Consider the following 17,212-nt stretch of genomic DNA (forward strand, 5'->3'; position numbering starts at 1 on the left):
GTGCCTCCATACAAAGAGGGCACATTTTCTTCTTTTGTCTTTTAGTTCATACTTCTTTATTATTAGAAACTCTTGAATATCTTTTGGAGTGTTCACTGGTCATAGCATATCATCTATAATTTGCCTATTTGTATTTGACCAATTTTTAAAAATTAATTTTTATTGGAGTACAGCTATTTTAAAATGTTGTGGAACTGGAGGAATCAACCTACCTGACTTCAGGCTCTACTACAAAGCCACAGTTATCAAGACAGTATGGTACTGGCACAAAGACAGAAATATAGATCAATGGAACAAAATAGAAAGCCCAGAGATAAATCCACGCACATATGGACACCTTATCTTTGACAAAGGAGGCAAGAATATACAATGGATTAAAGACAATCTCTTTAACAAGTGGTGCTGGGAAATCTGGTCAACCACTTGTAAAAGAATGAAACTAGAACACTTTCTAACACCATACACAAAAATAAACTCAAAATGGATTAAAGATCTAAACGTAAGACCAGAAACTATAAAACTCCTAGAGGAGAACATAGGCAAAACACTCTCTGACATACATCACAGCAGGATCCTCAATGACCCACCTCCCAGAATATTGGAAATAAAAGCAAAAATAAACAAATGGGACCTAATTAACCTTAAAAGCTTCTGCACATCAAAGGAAACTATTAGCAAGGTGAAAAGACAGCCTTCAGAATGGGAGAAAATAATAGCAAATGAAGCAACTGACAAACAACTAATCTCAAAAATATACAAGCAACTCCTACAGCTCAACTCCAAAAAAATAAATGACCCAATCAAAAAATGGGCCAAAGAACTAAATAGACATTTCTCCAAAGAAGACATACAGATGGCTAACAAACACATGAAAAGATGCTCAACATCACTCATTATCAGAGAAATGCAAATCAAAACCACTGTGAGGTACCATTTCACACCAGTCAGAATGGCTGAGATCCAAAAGTCTACAAATAATAAATGCTGGAGAGGGTGTGGAGAAAAGGGAACCCTCTTACACTGTTGGTGGGAATGCAAACTAGTACAGCCACTATGGAGAACAGTGTGGAGATTCCTTAAAAAACTGGAAATAGAACTGCCTTATGATCCAGCAATCCCACTGCTGGGCATACACACTGAGGAAACCAGAAGGGAAAGAGACACGTGTACCCCAATGTTCATCGCAGCACTGTTTATAATAGCCAGGACATGGAAGCAACCTAGATGTCCATCAGCAGATGAATGGATAAGAAAGCAGTGGTACATATACACAATGGAGTATTACTCAGCCATTAAAAAGAATACATTTGAATCAGTTCTAATGAGGTGGATGAAACTGGAGCCTATTATACAGAGTGAAGTAAACCAGAAGGAAAAACACCAATACAGTATAATAACGCATATATATGTAATTTAGAAAGATGGTAACAATAACCCTGTGTAGGAGACAGCAAAAGAGACACTGATGTATAGAACAGTCTTATGGACTCTATGGGAGAGGGAGAGGGTGGGAAGATTTGGGAGAATGGCATTGAAACATGTAAAATATCATGTATGAAACGAGATGCCAGTCCAGGTTCGATGCACGATACTGGATGCTTAGGGCTAGTGCACTGGGACCACCCAGAGGGATGGTATGGGGAGGGAGGAGGGAGGAGGGTTCAGGATGGGGAACACATGTATACTTGTGGCGGATTCATTTTGATATTTGGCAAAACTAATACAATTATGTAAAGTTTAAAAATAAAATAAAATTAAAAAAAAAAAAGATGACACAAGAATTGAACTTCAGAAAAGTCAAAAAAAAAAAAAATATTGTGTTGGTTTCTGCCATATAGCAAAGTGAATCAGCTAAATGTATACATATATCCCCTCTTTTTTGGATTTCCTTCCCACCCAGGTCACCATAGAACACTGAGTTCCCTGTGCTATATAGTAGGTTCTCATCAGTTATCCATTTTATACATTGTAGTGTATATATGTTAATTCCAATTTCCCAATAAGGAGGGCACATTTTCTAATCATCAGAAAATCATCCTATGAACCAGCAAAAAATAGCATTCACCCTACTCCCACTTCTGCTACTCAGCTCTTGATGGCCCCATGTTTGGTTCAAAGCTAAGCACATTTTCTTAATTAATTTAATGACTCAGAACACAGCTCAGCACATATTTTAAAGTTTTCAGGTCCAGAAGCTTGAGAAAAAAATATTTTTGTAGTTGGAAGGAATTTTAGAGATCATCTAAGGCTAAGTCAAACCCTACATTTCACAGATGAGGAAACTGAGTCCAGATCTGCTTTTACATCACCTTCTCCTCCCACCAGCCTGGATGCCAGGGTCTAGCCAGTGTGCTGCTACGTAGCACTAGTGACTTAGCTCAGACTCAAGTAAAGAACTGCTGTCAGTGACTAAATAATCCCTTTCCTGAAAGCAACTTTGTGAAGATAAGTGAGAAAACAAAGCAGCAATCAACACTGTGCAAACTTAAATACACATTTTTCTCTTGCGCATGATGTTTTTGGAGGAATTGCCTTTTTTTTTTTTTTAATAAACACTAGGCAATCTCCTTTGACTTTGGTTACTAGGCATCTGTAAAATTGAGGACATATTATTGCATTCATATTATTTCATTGTACCTTGCATGCCAGGCCATAAGAAAGAAAAAAAAAGAATAAAAGAAAAAGAGATTTGCTGAATAGCCATTTGATTGTGTTTTCAACAAGCTATGGACATTACATTGGGGCCTTTTGACTTGCTGGTGGCACAGCTTTGAGCATGTTCTGTTGTAGTTTGTAACTGATCACATTCCACTGTAAAATGAAAGATGAGACTGACAAAAAAATCTAATTATAAAGCCACTATTCAAGAGGAAGCCAAGAGAGAGATGCAGGTAAGCTAGTTTCAAAGACATGAAATAGAGTAGGAAAGACTGCTGCGGCCCAGGCTTAAAGAATTTGTGAATTCCAGTGTGAGCTCTGTCAGTTACCTCAACATTTGTGTTGACTTGACTTCATGACCTCGGCCAGGTGATTGCCCCTGACCTTTCTCTGGCTAATAGAAAAAACCAATGATGGCGATGTGCTGGGCAACCCCAGGCTCTTCTTTGTCCCAGAGCAGGCAGCTGAGCTGGAGCACACACTTGCCATGGCTTGCCAGGGTGTAGGAATTGGAAAATTGAGGACTCATAGGCTGACCTGAGCCCCTCAGTTCCCACAATTCTGCTCTCTATTCTAACTGATCTCAAGGGACACGAGACTGAGAAACAGGCTACTCACCTGCCCCGACCTGCCAACTGCCTTCTGCCAGGGGACTACACACCTGGGAGAAGTGACCCTGGAGGAAGGGAGATTTGAAGGATGGACAGGCGTTCACAGATCATCGCCTGCACGGTCTTCCAAAACTCGAGGGAATTGTTTTGCATCTTAGGCAGGCAGAGAATGATCAACCTCAAACCCGATGTGACCTTGCCCCCTTCAAAAGTAGCAGGGCGAGAAAGAGTGGGTCTTTTTGTGTAATACTGAACCCTATTTCCTGGTTGGAGCCCTAACTCTGTTGCTTATCAGCTCTGTGACTTGACAGCAGCTACCATCAATGCTACCAGATGTTACCGCAGCTAACATCTCTCTACCTCAGTTTCCTTTCGTGGGAACTGGGGAAAATAACCACTAACAAGAACTGAAACTTTCAAACTGTGATGCTGGAGAAGATTCTTGAGAGGCCCTTAGACAGCAAGGAGATCAAAGCAGTCACTCCTAAAGGAAACCAACCCTGAATATTCACTGGAAAGGCCTGTTGCTGAAGCCGAAGCTCCAATAGGTCAGCCACGTGATGCGCAGAACTGATTCACTGGAAAAGGTCCTGATGCTGAGAAGAACTGAAGGCCAAAGGAGAAGGGGCGGCAGAGGGTAAGATGCTTAGATAGCATCACCACCAACTCAATGGACATGAATTTGAGCAAACTCTGGGAGATAGTGGAGGACAGAGGAGCCTGGTATGTGGGTCACAGTTCATAGGGTCACAGAAAGTCGGACACAACTTAGCGACTGAACAACAAACCGCTAACAGTTACCGGCTGCTTGCTAAAGCACCAGACCCGTTGCAGAGCCCTTTACTTACATCTATTCATTTACTCCTCATAATGACCTCATGAAGCAGACACTGTAATTGTCCCCATTTTACAAGTGGGAAAACCAAGTCACACAGCTGGGAAGTGGAAGAGGCAGGATTCAAAGCCCAGCGGGCTGGCTGCATTATGCGTGCTCTGAGCCACTCAGTGGAGTGGGAACGGTGTTACCTCCTTCACAGGGTTGCTGAGAGGCTTAATGAGTTGGTCACATGAAGTGCTTAGAGCCTGCAGTGCTGGCCACCTTGTTAGCGCTCAGGAGTCACGGGCTGCCACTGTTTCTCTAGTTCTGCTCTCATCGGGGGCTGATGAAGGAGACACTGAAGCGCAAGAGGACATGTGAGCAGAGATGGGCCGGCAGGAAACAGCAAGATCGTCATGACTTGGGTCTTCCTTTCCCTGGAAGTCCCCCTTTTCCCCCAGGCAGCAGAGATGATATTACTGGGATCCAAGAATGTACCATTTTATCTCTGTACAACACTCCACAAAGACTTTCTGTGCTCACGTGGGCCAGGTGATCTGTGATCCCGTCTCCATGCTTTTGAGGTTCTGAGCACAGGCAGCAAAATCAAGTCACTCACCTCACACAGCTTTAAGAGGTGCTTCCTTTCTGTTTCAGTTTCCTGGCTAAGAGATACCCATTTTCTCCAGAGAACTGAGACCAAGCGTGGGCTGGGGCGGGGAGGGGGCTAGGGGGAGGGAGGGGGCTCTTCTCCTTGTGTTTGCTGCACATTCCCCATCACCAGACCCATTTCCTGCACTCTCGGCCCTCTTCTGTGCCCTGGGAGGCTAACCTCTATGTACAGTTTAGCCAGATCCCCTTGTCAGCAGGCTTCCAGTTGGGCTTGGTCAGTGGGAGGCATCAGTAGATAAGAAAAAAGGCAGGAGAACAGGATCAGAGGGGACTTCCCTGGCAGCCCAGTGGTTAAAACTTCACCTTCCAACACAGGGGATGCAGGTTCAATCCCTGGTCAGGGAGCTATGATCCCAACATGCCTCATGGCCAAAATCAGAGCATAAAAAAAAAAAAAAGAACAAAAGAAGCAATATTGTAATCAATTCAACAAATACTTTTAAAATGGCCTACATAAAAAATGAATAAATTTTTTAAAAAAGAGAAAGATTAGATCAGAGCTTCCCTGTTTCACTGGTGTCTGACAAGGGCAATGGCCTTCACTGTTACAGCTTCCATCAAGGGTCCCCTCCTCCACAGCCCCGCCCCCCTTCCTCCTCTAGACCCAGTGCCCTAAGGCTGCTCATGGCTCTTCCCACTGTTCCTAGTGTCTGGGTGCCTAGTCACCCTTGCTTGCTTCCCTCACCCACGCCACACCACTGTAAACTGTGGCTTAATCAACACTCTACATCTCCACCATTTGGTTGAACTCAGGTCCCTACCAGGACCTTGGCTGATATACCTGTGTGCATGGGGACCATTTTACCCAGGAAGCCCAGAGGTAGAGCTGTATCTGTTCCATTAATGATTATAAGTTAATCTGGGTGTAAATGCTGACTCACACTTTGCTAATGTTGATGAACATTAAAATTGGAAGTGACAAGGATGAGAAAGAAAACAAATAGTACACATACTCTCAGCACCAAAGATAAGCATTATTTTACCACGCACATTTTTCTTATCACAAAGGGATCATGCATTGCTTATTGGCTTAAATATATTCTGAATAATTTTCTTCATCAGAGAATACACTTAAACACCAATGAATTCACTTCTGTCTAATTCCCAGGTTGTTCAGTGGGTAAAGAATCCACATGCAATGCAGGAGACACAGGAGACTCGGGTTCAATCCATGGGTCAGGAAGATCCCCTGGAGAAGGAAATGGCAACCCACTCTGGTATTCTTGCCTGGAGACTCCAATGGACAGAAGAGCCAGGCATGCCATGGTCCACAGGGCCGTAAAGAATTGAACATGATTGAAGCGACGGAGCACACCTCTAATTCCTAATGGCTACATCTTTTTTTGGGTGTTAGTTCTAAAAGGTCTTGTAGGTCTTCATAGAACCGTTCAACTTCAGCTTCTTCAGCATTACTGGTTGGGGCATAGGCTTGGATTACAGTGATATTGAATGGTTTGCCTTGGAAACGAACAGAGATCATTCTGTCGTTTTTGAGGTTGCATCCAAGTACTGCATTTCGGACTCTTTTGTTGACCATGATGGCCACTCCATTTCTTCTGAGGGATTCCTGCCCGCAGTAGTAGATATAATGGTCATCTGAGTTAAATTCACCTATTCCAATCCATTTTAGTTCACTGATTCCTAGAATGTCGACATTCACTCTTGCCATCTCGTGTTTGACCACTTCCAATTTGCCTTGATTCATGGACTTGACATTCCAGGTTCCTATGCAATATTACTCTTTACAGCATCAGCCCTTGCTTCTATCACCAGTCACATCCACAGCTGGGTATTGTTTTTGCTTTGGCTCCATCCCTTCATTCTTTCTGGAGTTATTTCTCCACTGATCTCCAGTAGCATATTGGGCACCTACTGACCTGGGGAGTTCCTCTTTCAGTATCCTATCATTTTGCCTTTTCATACTGTTCATGGGGTTCTCAAGGCAAGAATACTGAAGTGGTTTGCCATTTCCTTCTCCAGTGGACCACATTCTGTCTGTGAGGAAGGCTGAGCGCCGAAGAATTGATGCTTTTGAACTGTGGTGTTGGAGAAGACTCTTGAGAGTCCCTTGGACTGCAAGGAGATCCAACCAGTCCATTCTGAAGGAGATCAGCCCTGGGATTTCTTTGGAAGGAATGATGCTAAAGCTGAAACTCCAGTACTTTGGCCACCTCATGCGAAGAGTTGACTCGTTGGAAAAGACTCTGATGCTGGGAGGGATTGGGGGCAGGAGGAGAAGGGGACGACAGAAAATGAGATGGCTGGATGGCATCACTGACTCCATGGACGTGAGTCTGAGTGAACTCCGGGAGTTGGTGATGGACAGGAAGGCCTGGCGTGCTGCGATTCATGGGGTCGCAAAGAGTCAGACACAACTGAGCCACTGAACTGGACTGAATGGCTACATAGTATTCTACCTAGGCCAGTTCCATAGTTTAATTAGTCCTCTACTAACAAACATTTAGGTTGGTTCCAGTTTTCCTTGTTATAAACACTGCTGCCATAAACATCCTTGTACGATACAAAATACCACTTAAAAATGCAACACAATAAACTGGGGCTTCCTGAAGCAAAGCTGCTGTATGCTGCAGCAGTATGGTCACTCTCTCAAGAGATAACAACATCAGCCTTCCAGGCCTCCCACTGATGTTGCAAGGTTCAACTGAGAAAATGTATATGCAAGTTCTTTACAAGCTGTGAAGTGTATGGGCTGGTTCTGATAGCGCCATCTTCTTCTTTCACAACAACCCTGCAAGGCAAGCATGGTGCACATACCCTCAAGGCACATGGTCCTGACAATTTTAGCAGACATAAAGCATGGAAGGCTTCCTTTTAGGCTTTTATATATTTATTTCTCTTTAGCACAACACAACAAAGAATTGTGTGTAAGGAAAGCAGCCTTCCTGTACTAGAGTAAACTAGCAGCTGGCAGTACATTCAATCAGCACATTAACTCATTGTGTCCCTTCCAGAGGACTGTTTCCAACAATTGAAGGAATCTGAGTTGCCTGACAGGTCCCCAGGGCCCTGAGGTCCCTCCCCGCCAATACTGGTTAGCCCCGCTCCTGCCGCTGATTAGTCATCATGACCACTCTCTGGTCCTTTCCTGAGAGTCTCTTCTACAAAGCACTTTGGCTAACTCTGCTTGATTTAAAAAACTGAGCAATAGTTTAGCTTTCATGGACATTTTTATGGCAAATATAGAAACTACACTGACATCTCATATAGAAACCATCCCCGTACTCAGAAGAAAGCACTCTGTTTGGGACAAATTCTTGATTTGCCTTCTGAATGTTTTCTGCTCTTGCTAAGGCTGCTGCTGCTGCTGCTGCTAAGTCATTTCAGTCGTGTCCGACTCTGTTCGACCCCATAGACGGCAGCCCACCAGGCTCTGCCGTCCCTGGGATTCTCCAGGCAAGAACACTGGAGTGGGTTGCCATTTCCTTCTCCAAAGCATGAAAGTGAAAAGTGAAAGTGCAGTCGCTCAGTCGTGTCTGACTTCTAGCGACCCCATGGACTGCAGCTCACCAGGCTCCTCCATCCATGGGATTTTCCAGGCCAGAGTACTGGAGTGGGGTGCCATTGCCTTCTCTGTATTGCTAAGGCAATACTGTTAAAATGTCAAACACAGCTTCCTGGAGAAAGAGTCTTACACAGTTTCCAAGTCTTCATGAAAGGTACTCAGCAAGTTTTAAAAATCTGACTGGGGTCATGCCTAATGTTACTTGTTAATCAGTGTGAGAAGAAAAGGTTTCTATATGTTAAAGCTGTTTTGTTCTACCAAGATGAGTGACGTTCTGGGGTGTGAAAATGCTATATGATTGCTTGCTTTCTATTGTGGTTTGGTTTTTCAACAAAAAGTCAGTAAAGGGGACCTAACCCTACTTTATAATGTCAAGAAGAGTTTTACCTTAAATCCTCATGAAAGAAGAAAAGGCACAAAGCCTTCTCTCTCTTTTCTCAACTACTGGGTCGTTTTCATCTCTTCTGGGAGGGACATAAAGGAGGCACAGGACACAGTGTTTATGTAACTAGCCGCCACAGTGAGAGAGGCCCCTGGCTTGTTTTCTGTGTGAATCGAGGAAGCACCTGCCACCTCATCAGACAACCTGATCCAGGGGTCTTGGCAAGGAAAGGTCTGCGTGCCTCGCACAGAGATACTGAAATTGCTTTTGTTTCCTTCCTGCCTAATTTTATCTCTGCAGCTATTTCACTGTTTCCATGGGTTTATTCCTTTCCATCACTACTTCTGCCCCTCCCTCCCTTTTTTTACAGTCGTCTATTCAACCAAAGAAAATGAATAAGAAAAATAATTGTGATAGTGAAAAAAAAAAAAAAAAGACGACTCAAAACTGCCATGTGTGAGACCCAGGGGAGTCCCTGATTAATTTTCATTTTCATCATTTAGTTCCAAGCTTGGCCTGATTCAGTAAATGTGTGAATAAGTCTGGTCATGCACTAGATTTCCTTGCAGCTTTACAAAAAAAATGAACCAGCCCAAGTCTCTTTCTCACCAGGATAGTCTCGTGATATGCAAGAACTATGATTCCACGTACAAGGGATCCTGATAGCACAGCGGGAGACCTTGGTTATAGAACAATTCCCAGAGTGGGAACTTTCATAGATCTTAGAAAGCACCCACCTAACACTGAAAGCATCACATTGCAGACAGAAGCGTCCACTCCTTTGTTTCTGCTTCCTTGTCTTTTCTTGGATCCATGACTCCTACCCATCTTGTATGCTCAAAATACTGACTCTGAAAAAAATGAAGTAGCAAATAGGTACAAGGGTTAGAGCTTTGAGTCTAATTTGAAAAACAACACCAGCAGGATAATAGTACCACAAGTACTTGTGAAAATCCAAAAACATGGGGAGCTCACTCTATGTTGGGAACAATCAGGAAAGGCCCTCTGCAGGTAGCAGCAGAGGTGAGCTGGATGTGGACAGGCGGGAAGATTGGATGGGACTGAACAAGCTGGGCAGGGGGAGAAGAGATGAGCCTTAGAGGAGTTCTAGCTGATAGGTGAGAAGGTGAGCTGGAATGGGCATGTTAAGGAAAAACTGAGTCTGGCTGAAAGAGTTTTCATGAAAAGGTCCTGGCATCTAGGAGGGCATGCCATTAGGAACCAGTTAAATCACTGGCAGTCTAAGTTATTTGGACTGGATTCTACAGGCCACAGAAAGTCACTGGACATTTTTAGGCAGAACAGTGGCAGGGAAAAGCTATCTTTAAAGAAGAGCAATGTGGCCCTGATAACCCACATGGATGCCAAGACTCCAGCAAAGCCCAGCTGCCAGCCTTGAGGCCTGGGAGAAGACGGTGGCCATGGCAATGGAGAGAGAAGAAATGAATGGCCAACACCGGCACCGAAGACTTGACAGAACTCTGGGAGCTGCCCGGCATCCTCTCAGGAAATACCTTATGGATAAAACCTTTTCTCTTTTGGTAAAAACTCCGCCTAATCTATTCCTTTAGTTTCCCCTGACAGTCTGACCCATAATGCTGTGCTAAGGTGTTAGGGGCAGATGATGACTTAAGATAGGAGCAAGAGAACTTGCAACTGACCAGTGACTAGAAACATTAAGCAGTAGGCACACTGTAAGAACTCACTTCTCATAGAATTCCTTCAAAATTCTGGTAAGATACAGTTTTCAATAGAACAAAACAAAAAGAATTGGATAGGGTTTGGGGGAATCATACGAGAAGCTGTTTACTCGAGATTTTACTTCAAGCTGTGGCATGTGGCTTGTGGTTGATTGCCATGACACTAAGAAAGCAAGTTAGCCTGGATTAAATATCAGTTTTATGCTTTCCAAATTACCTTGATTTCTCAGGGTCCTTGCCCTCCACACATCTGGCCTCCAGGAATGAGTCATTTAAAGTGGCACCCCCAAACAGAAGTTTCTGTTCTCTTCCATTGCGCTAACGTGTACTCTGTACTTGGACTGCCTGTTAAACAAATTAGGGAGGAAAACAGGAGTATCTAAAAGCAGCCATGCAAAGTTCCACAGGCACAGGGTCTGAGGGAAACTCAGCCAGGCCAAAATGACCTCAGGCATCTGCCAAGGAGAAGAACCTTGCTTCTAAGAATGTTCTGCAGCCTTCTGCATCTCCTTCCCTGACAGGCATCAGTGGTGTGACAGTTAGGTGTGGTGGGTGGGCATTTCTGTGGGCTGGCAGCCTATTTTAACTTCCAACTGTGGGAGTGAGCTTTAACTCTGTGCTAAAATTAGGGGAATCCAGCAACTCCTGTGGTTATTTCAATCAGTTCCCACTTATTGAGTAGCAGCAGCACAGTTAAGTAATAACATGGTAACCTTGCCAAGACATAAATGAAATGCTGAGTGTTGCCCAGTTGGATCTGAAATCACTTCAATGATCTAAGTGGAGAACCAAACCAACAAAAGAGCTGCTGGCACCTCTGGGTTGAGGGGAGCTGGGGACATGGCGAGTGTCCCCACAGTAGTTCTTCTGACGCTTGGGGAAAATGTAAGGGAGAGGAACCAATTGGCCTGGGAGTCCACATCTCCTTGAAGAAACATCAGGAGTGAGGTTTGGTCAGGAAGCCTGAGTTTGATCTCCCCTCGCAGAGACCATGCAAGAGTGACTCACCGCCAGAGCCAGGGCACCCAAGTAGACCTTGGCCCCGGTGGTGGGTTCACACCACAGTACCGAATGTAATACCGACCTAGAGAAGCAGCTTCTGTGGCTGTGCTGTGCCAAACACTGCCCTGGCTGGCTCTGCTTTGAGAAGAGGTTTTCCTCTAGCTGAGAAAGAACAGGGCCAGGATGCCAACACCCAGTTCAGACCAGGTGGCCAAGGTTAAGCCGAAGGGGAAAAGAAGGCAGGTGGCAGAACCAGAAGCCTTGAAGAAAGGTTCTATTGAGGATGTTAACAGCACTAAGGGGCTGATCACCCCCAAACCATCCCCACTGGATTGGGGTTAGAGTGCAGGGGAGGGGGCGGAGGAGACCTGAGGTGGTGAAGCTTATTGACCCACCATTGACCCAGACAAACCTCAGGCTTGTGGATTATGCAGGGCTTTTCATTTCACCTCCCCCACGCTGTGTTGACCCTTTTCCTCTGGATGGTTAGGCTGATTGGAGTTCAAGTCCAGCCCGCCCTCCAGGGGCAGAAGTTCCACAAGGACAGGGGTAGCAGGTGGCAGGACGCCTGGCAGCCATCACACAGGTCTGCCTACCACATACACCGTCACCATCTAGCCCATCTGAGAGCCAGAAGGAGAACAGGAAAGAAGAAAAAGGGAAATCGGCTGATTGTGCTGATGCCTTCCTGTGGATGTCAACTCTGGATGCACTCCAGAGTTATCTAGGGAGCGTCTTAAAAATACCGATACCTTGACCCTACCAATCACCTAGGTTAACTGGTCACAGGCAGTGTTAAAGTGTAAAAGTGTTAGTCGCTCAATTGTGTCCAACTCTTTGCGACCCCAGGGACTGTAGCCCACCAGGCTCCTCTGTCCATGGAATTCTCCAGGCAAGAATACTGCAGTGGGTAGCCATTCCCTTCTCCACGGGACCTTCCTGATTCAGGGATTGAAACCCAAGTCTTTTACACTGTAGGCAGATACTTTACCATCTGAGCCATGGCTTCGGAACTGTTGGATCTCCCCTTGTGATTCCAATGAGCAACAGGCATGGCACACACCACTTCAGCCTTTCCTGCAGAGGCTAGGTAAGGGAGAAGACTGAAGTTAGACTAACAGAGAAAGCATGGGCACAGACTTTCGGAGTTTCCAGGAGGAGTGCCCTATTAAAGGGGGCCGGACCAGTGTCCCTCGTCCCTTACCTGAAAGCTGACTCACTTCCACACCTTCCTGACAAGGAGCCTCTGGAAACCCCTCCTCCCTGCCAAACGCACATGTGGCCAAGCAACCCTCAGTGGGACACAGCTGACTGCCTGAAGGTCACCTTATGTGGAGCTGATTTCAATGATCTCTTCTATTCTTATTCTTATCATTTGAGTTTCAGCAGAAAGGCACAAAGAAAATTTCACATAATGTAAAAAAAAATAAAAAATCTGAGCACCAGCTGTATTACTGGATTGAAGGTTTGGTCCTGTTATACTTCAAACAATGAGGAAGCCTGCTCAGGTCAGAGTGGCAGAGCTCAGCAGCAGTGAAGCTCCTCTGTCCTTTCTTGACCCCTAGAAACCCACCTGTCCCACGTCCCATGCCCTGCACACCACAGCATCTTTCATATTCTAACAGTACCAGGAGTTAAAAGCTGAATGCATTTCTTTGCCTTTTGTTTGAACAATTGCCTTCACTGCTTCATCCTGAAATTGGGGCTCTACTGAAAAGTTAGTAGCTTTTGTTTCATTAATGAATGAATGAATGTTTTCATCCAACAAATCTTTCATTAAGTCTATTCCTTGCCAGGCAGTGTGGGGTTCCAGGAGAGAGAATGGCCGGGCAAATGCAGCCACTGCTCCCCCTTCACGGGAACCTTCCCTGAGGAATCCTACGAACACGTGTTAATCACAGCTGTGCCCCCCTGGTCCTGATCTGGTGGGAACTTTGGGGAAGAGAGGCTTGAGCTAAGATGCGAGGGTGAGGAAGAGTTGACTCTGGGAAGGCTCGGCGCTGGGAGGATGGTCCAGGCACAGGAGCTGAGTGGGGAGGGGACACATGTAGGAGGAACTGAGAAGAGAGCTGTGCGTGACTGAGGCCATATTAAAATATGTCATCACTAGCCTAAGGTCAATAGAAGGGCCTCAAAATATGTTTACCAGTCCAGGGTAAATGTAAAGATGTCAGAAAGAGCTTCCAAATTTTGTACCCTCCTACCCCTAATTCATACCATTTCTTTCCATTTAAAACGTGGAGATCTCCTCTTTGAAACGGCAAAATCCCTTTTAAATACCCAAAGGCCTGTATCATTTCTTCATTCAGGTATTCATTCTACAACTATTCCCAAGTACCCACTATGTGCTGGGCACTGCCTCTTGGCTTCTGCCCATACAGAGCTCACACCAGGGGAGAGACACAGGCAGCAACAACAGGAGAGTTGCCAGGGCTCCCGCACACCACCCCGAGAGCTCCTGATAGTCCCAGTGCCTCCCTGCACCAGTCGTCCTCAAATTGGCATTAGCATGCACAGAGTGAGACAGGAGCAAAGAAAACAAGGTCCCAGCTCTCACCAGCCTCGTGACGAGAGACAGGTAACACATAACAAAAACATATGCATACACAAAAATCAGGCAGTTACAAATGCAATAGAAAATAAGTCAGGGAAGGGGGATACCAGATGATGAAGGACTTGCTGTTTTAGATTCATTAGTCAAATAAGGTTTCTGCTTAAGCAACTTTTGCGCAGAATATGCTCGGATGCTGCATAAAGGAACAGCTTTCCACAGAGACAGGAAAGCCAGCACAAAGATCCTGACATAGAAACCTGCTTTGCATGTTCCAGAAACATAGGGAAGTCAGGGTACCTGGACAGGGGGAAACGGAGTCAGGGAAGCAAGAGGAGGAGAGGGTGGTGATTTCAGAGAAGAAGGCAGGAGCCAGACCACAGAGCATCTTGCAGGGGACAGTAAGGAGTTTGGACTCTGAGTTGCAGTAGGAAGTCAGCATCTGTAAGAAAGCTACATGCAGGTGGCTAAGTGTTGAGAGAAAATAAATCAGGTTAAGGGGATGCAGAGACTGGAAGACCAGGGAGGCTCTTTCAAACAAGCAGTCAGAGAAGTTCTCTCTCTCAGAAAGTGACTTTAGGGCTGAATCTTAAACTATCTGAAGCAGCAGTCGTGCAGATATCTCCGAGAAGCTACTTCCAGGCAGAGGAAATAGCACTAAGGTGGGAATAAATGACATCTTCTAGAAAGAGCAAGGAGATCAGAATGACTGGTCTGCAGTATGGGAGGAAGAATGGGAATAGAAAGGGCCAGGAAAGCAGGTGAGGGCTGGTTCAAAAGGCCCTTAGAGGCCAGAGTAGGCCTTTTATTCTAAATCACTTGAAGATATTGGAGAATTTTCAGTAGAGAAATGACATATTTGTTTTACTAGGATGACTGATTGCTGTGTTGAGGACAGACAATAGCAGGGAAGAACTGGAAGTATTGAGACCCGATAGGAGGCAGCTGCAATAGTTGGGGCCTAGAATGGCCATGCTCTGCCTGGCGATGCCAGCGGTGATTAGGTTCTGGATCTGTTCTGAAAGAACCGGCAGTACTCCAAGATGAATTGGATGCAGAGGTGGAGAAAGGGGGAAAGCAACGATGGATTTTGTTTTTGTTGTTTGTTGGCTTGTTAAGGGAATCGGATCAAAGTGCAGGGGATTTTGATGGTTAGTCTTAACCAAGAAAAGTGTGGTGCAAAACCAAAGCCTTAGGCACTGTGAAGGGCTACAGCCTGGCCATGATAGAGCTCTGGAGGGAAAAGAAGAGGGCCATGAGACTGGGACAAAGGGCGCAAGGAGAGAAAGGAAGGCCTGGGCCCCCAAGGAGAATGAGCCTGGGGAGATCCTCCTGAGGCAGACTCCACACTTTTGCGCCTACCTTGTTTTTCAATCGTGATACAGTAAAATTGACTTTGTGTCTGTGTGTGTGTATGGATGTGCAGGTCTATGGATTTTAGCACTTGTATGGCCACATATAACCACCACCAAAATCAGGATACAGAACAATTCCATTACCCAGAAAATTCCCTTGAGATATTCCTTAGCTCTGTGCTATAGCTTTGTTCTTTTGACACTGTCATATAAATTAAATCATATAGTACATAATCTTTAGAGATTTGATTCTTTCACTCCAAATGCCTTTCAGATGCCTTTGAGATTCATCCAAATTGGTGCTTGTTATCGCTGGATAAGTATTCCATTGGATGGAAGCACCACAGTTTGTTTATTCATTTACCTATCGAAGGGCATTTGGATTATTGCCAGATATGGGCCATTATCAAAGAAGCTGTTCCAGATATTCTGGTATCAGTTTTTGTGAGAAGATAAGTTTTCACTTCTCTAGGGTAAGTACCCAGGAGTGGGACTGCTAGGTGGTACAGTAAGGATGTGTTCAACTTTATAAGCATCTGCCAAACTGTGCTCCAGAGTGGTTAGTCCATTCTGCATTCCTATTAGAGTTTGTCATTTACCCTGCCTCTTCACCAGCACTTTGTGTTGTGAGCTTTTTTATATTTTAGCCGTTCTAATTGATTCTTAGTGGTATACAATTTTGGTTTTAATCTGCATCTCCCTTATGACTAACGATGTTGAGCATCTGTTTATGTGCTTATCTGCCATCCTTTAGTTCTCTTTGGTATTCTTTTGTCCACTTTTTAACTGGTTGCTTGTTTTCTTCCTGTTGACTTTGGAGAGAGCTTCATATATTCTGGATACAAGTCCTTGTTCAGACATGTGACTTGTAAATATATTTCCCTAACATGTACTGACTTTTCATTCTAATAGTATTTTTCTTTTCCCCTAATAGTGTCTTTCACAGAGCAAAAGTTTTTAACTTTGAGGACTTCCACAGTGGTACAGTGAATAAGAACCTACCTGCCACTGCAGGGGACATGGGTTTGATCCCTGGTCCAGGAAGATTCCACACGCCACAGAAGCAACTAAACCCATGCGCCACAACTACTGAGCCTGTGCCCAGAGCCTGCGTTCCATGACTACTGAGTCCGTGTACCGACAGAGCTCCACAGCAAGAGCAGCCACTGCAATGGAAAGCCCATGCACCACAATTCAGAGTAGCCCCCATTTGCAGCAACCAGAGAAAGCCCACTGCTGCTGCTGCTAAGTCTCTTCAGTCGTGTCCAACTCTGTGCGACCCCATAGATGGCAGCCCACCAGGCTCCCCCATCCCTGGGATTCTCCAGGCAAGAACACTGGAGTGGGTTGCCATTTCCTTCTCCAATGCATGAAAGTGAAAAGTGAAAGTGAAGTCGATCAGTCATGTCCGACTCCTAGTGACCCCATGGACTGCAGCCCACCAGGCTCCTCCGCCCATGGGATTTTCCAGGCAAGAGGACTGGAGTGGGGTGCCATCACCTTCTCCGGAGAAAGCCCACACACAGCCACAAAGACCTAGTGCAGCCAAAATAAAATAAATAATTTAAAAAATTCAACTTTGGTAAAGTACATCTATCAATTTTTTTCTTCTGTAAATCTTACTTTTGTTCATGTTTAAAAAACTCTTTGTACATTCATTAAGGTTTTCTCCTATTAGAGTTAATTTCCCTGGTAGTTCAGAGGGTAAAGCGTCTGCCTGCAGTGTGGGAGACCTGGGTTCGATCCCTAGGTTGGGAAGATCCCCTGGAGAAGGAAATGGCAACCCACTCCAGTATTCTTGCCTAGAGAGTCCCATGGACAGAGGAGCCTGGTAGGCTACAGTCCACGAGGTCGCAGAGTCGGACATGACTGAGCGACTTCACTTTCTTATTTTTTTCTTTATATGAAGTAGGAGGTTTAGGTCATGATTTGGTTTTTTAC

Source organism: Bos indicus, chromosome 20, assembly GCF_029378745.1.
Source record: "Bos indicus isolate NIAB-ARS_2022 breed Sahiwal x Tharparkar chromosome 20, NIAB-ARS_B.indTharparkar_mat_pri_1.0, whole genome shotgun sequence".
Taxonomy (NCBI): domain Eukaryota; kingdom Metazoa; phylum Chordata; class Mammalia; order Artiodactyla; family Bovidae; genus Bos; species Bos indicus.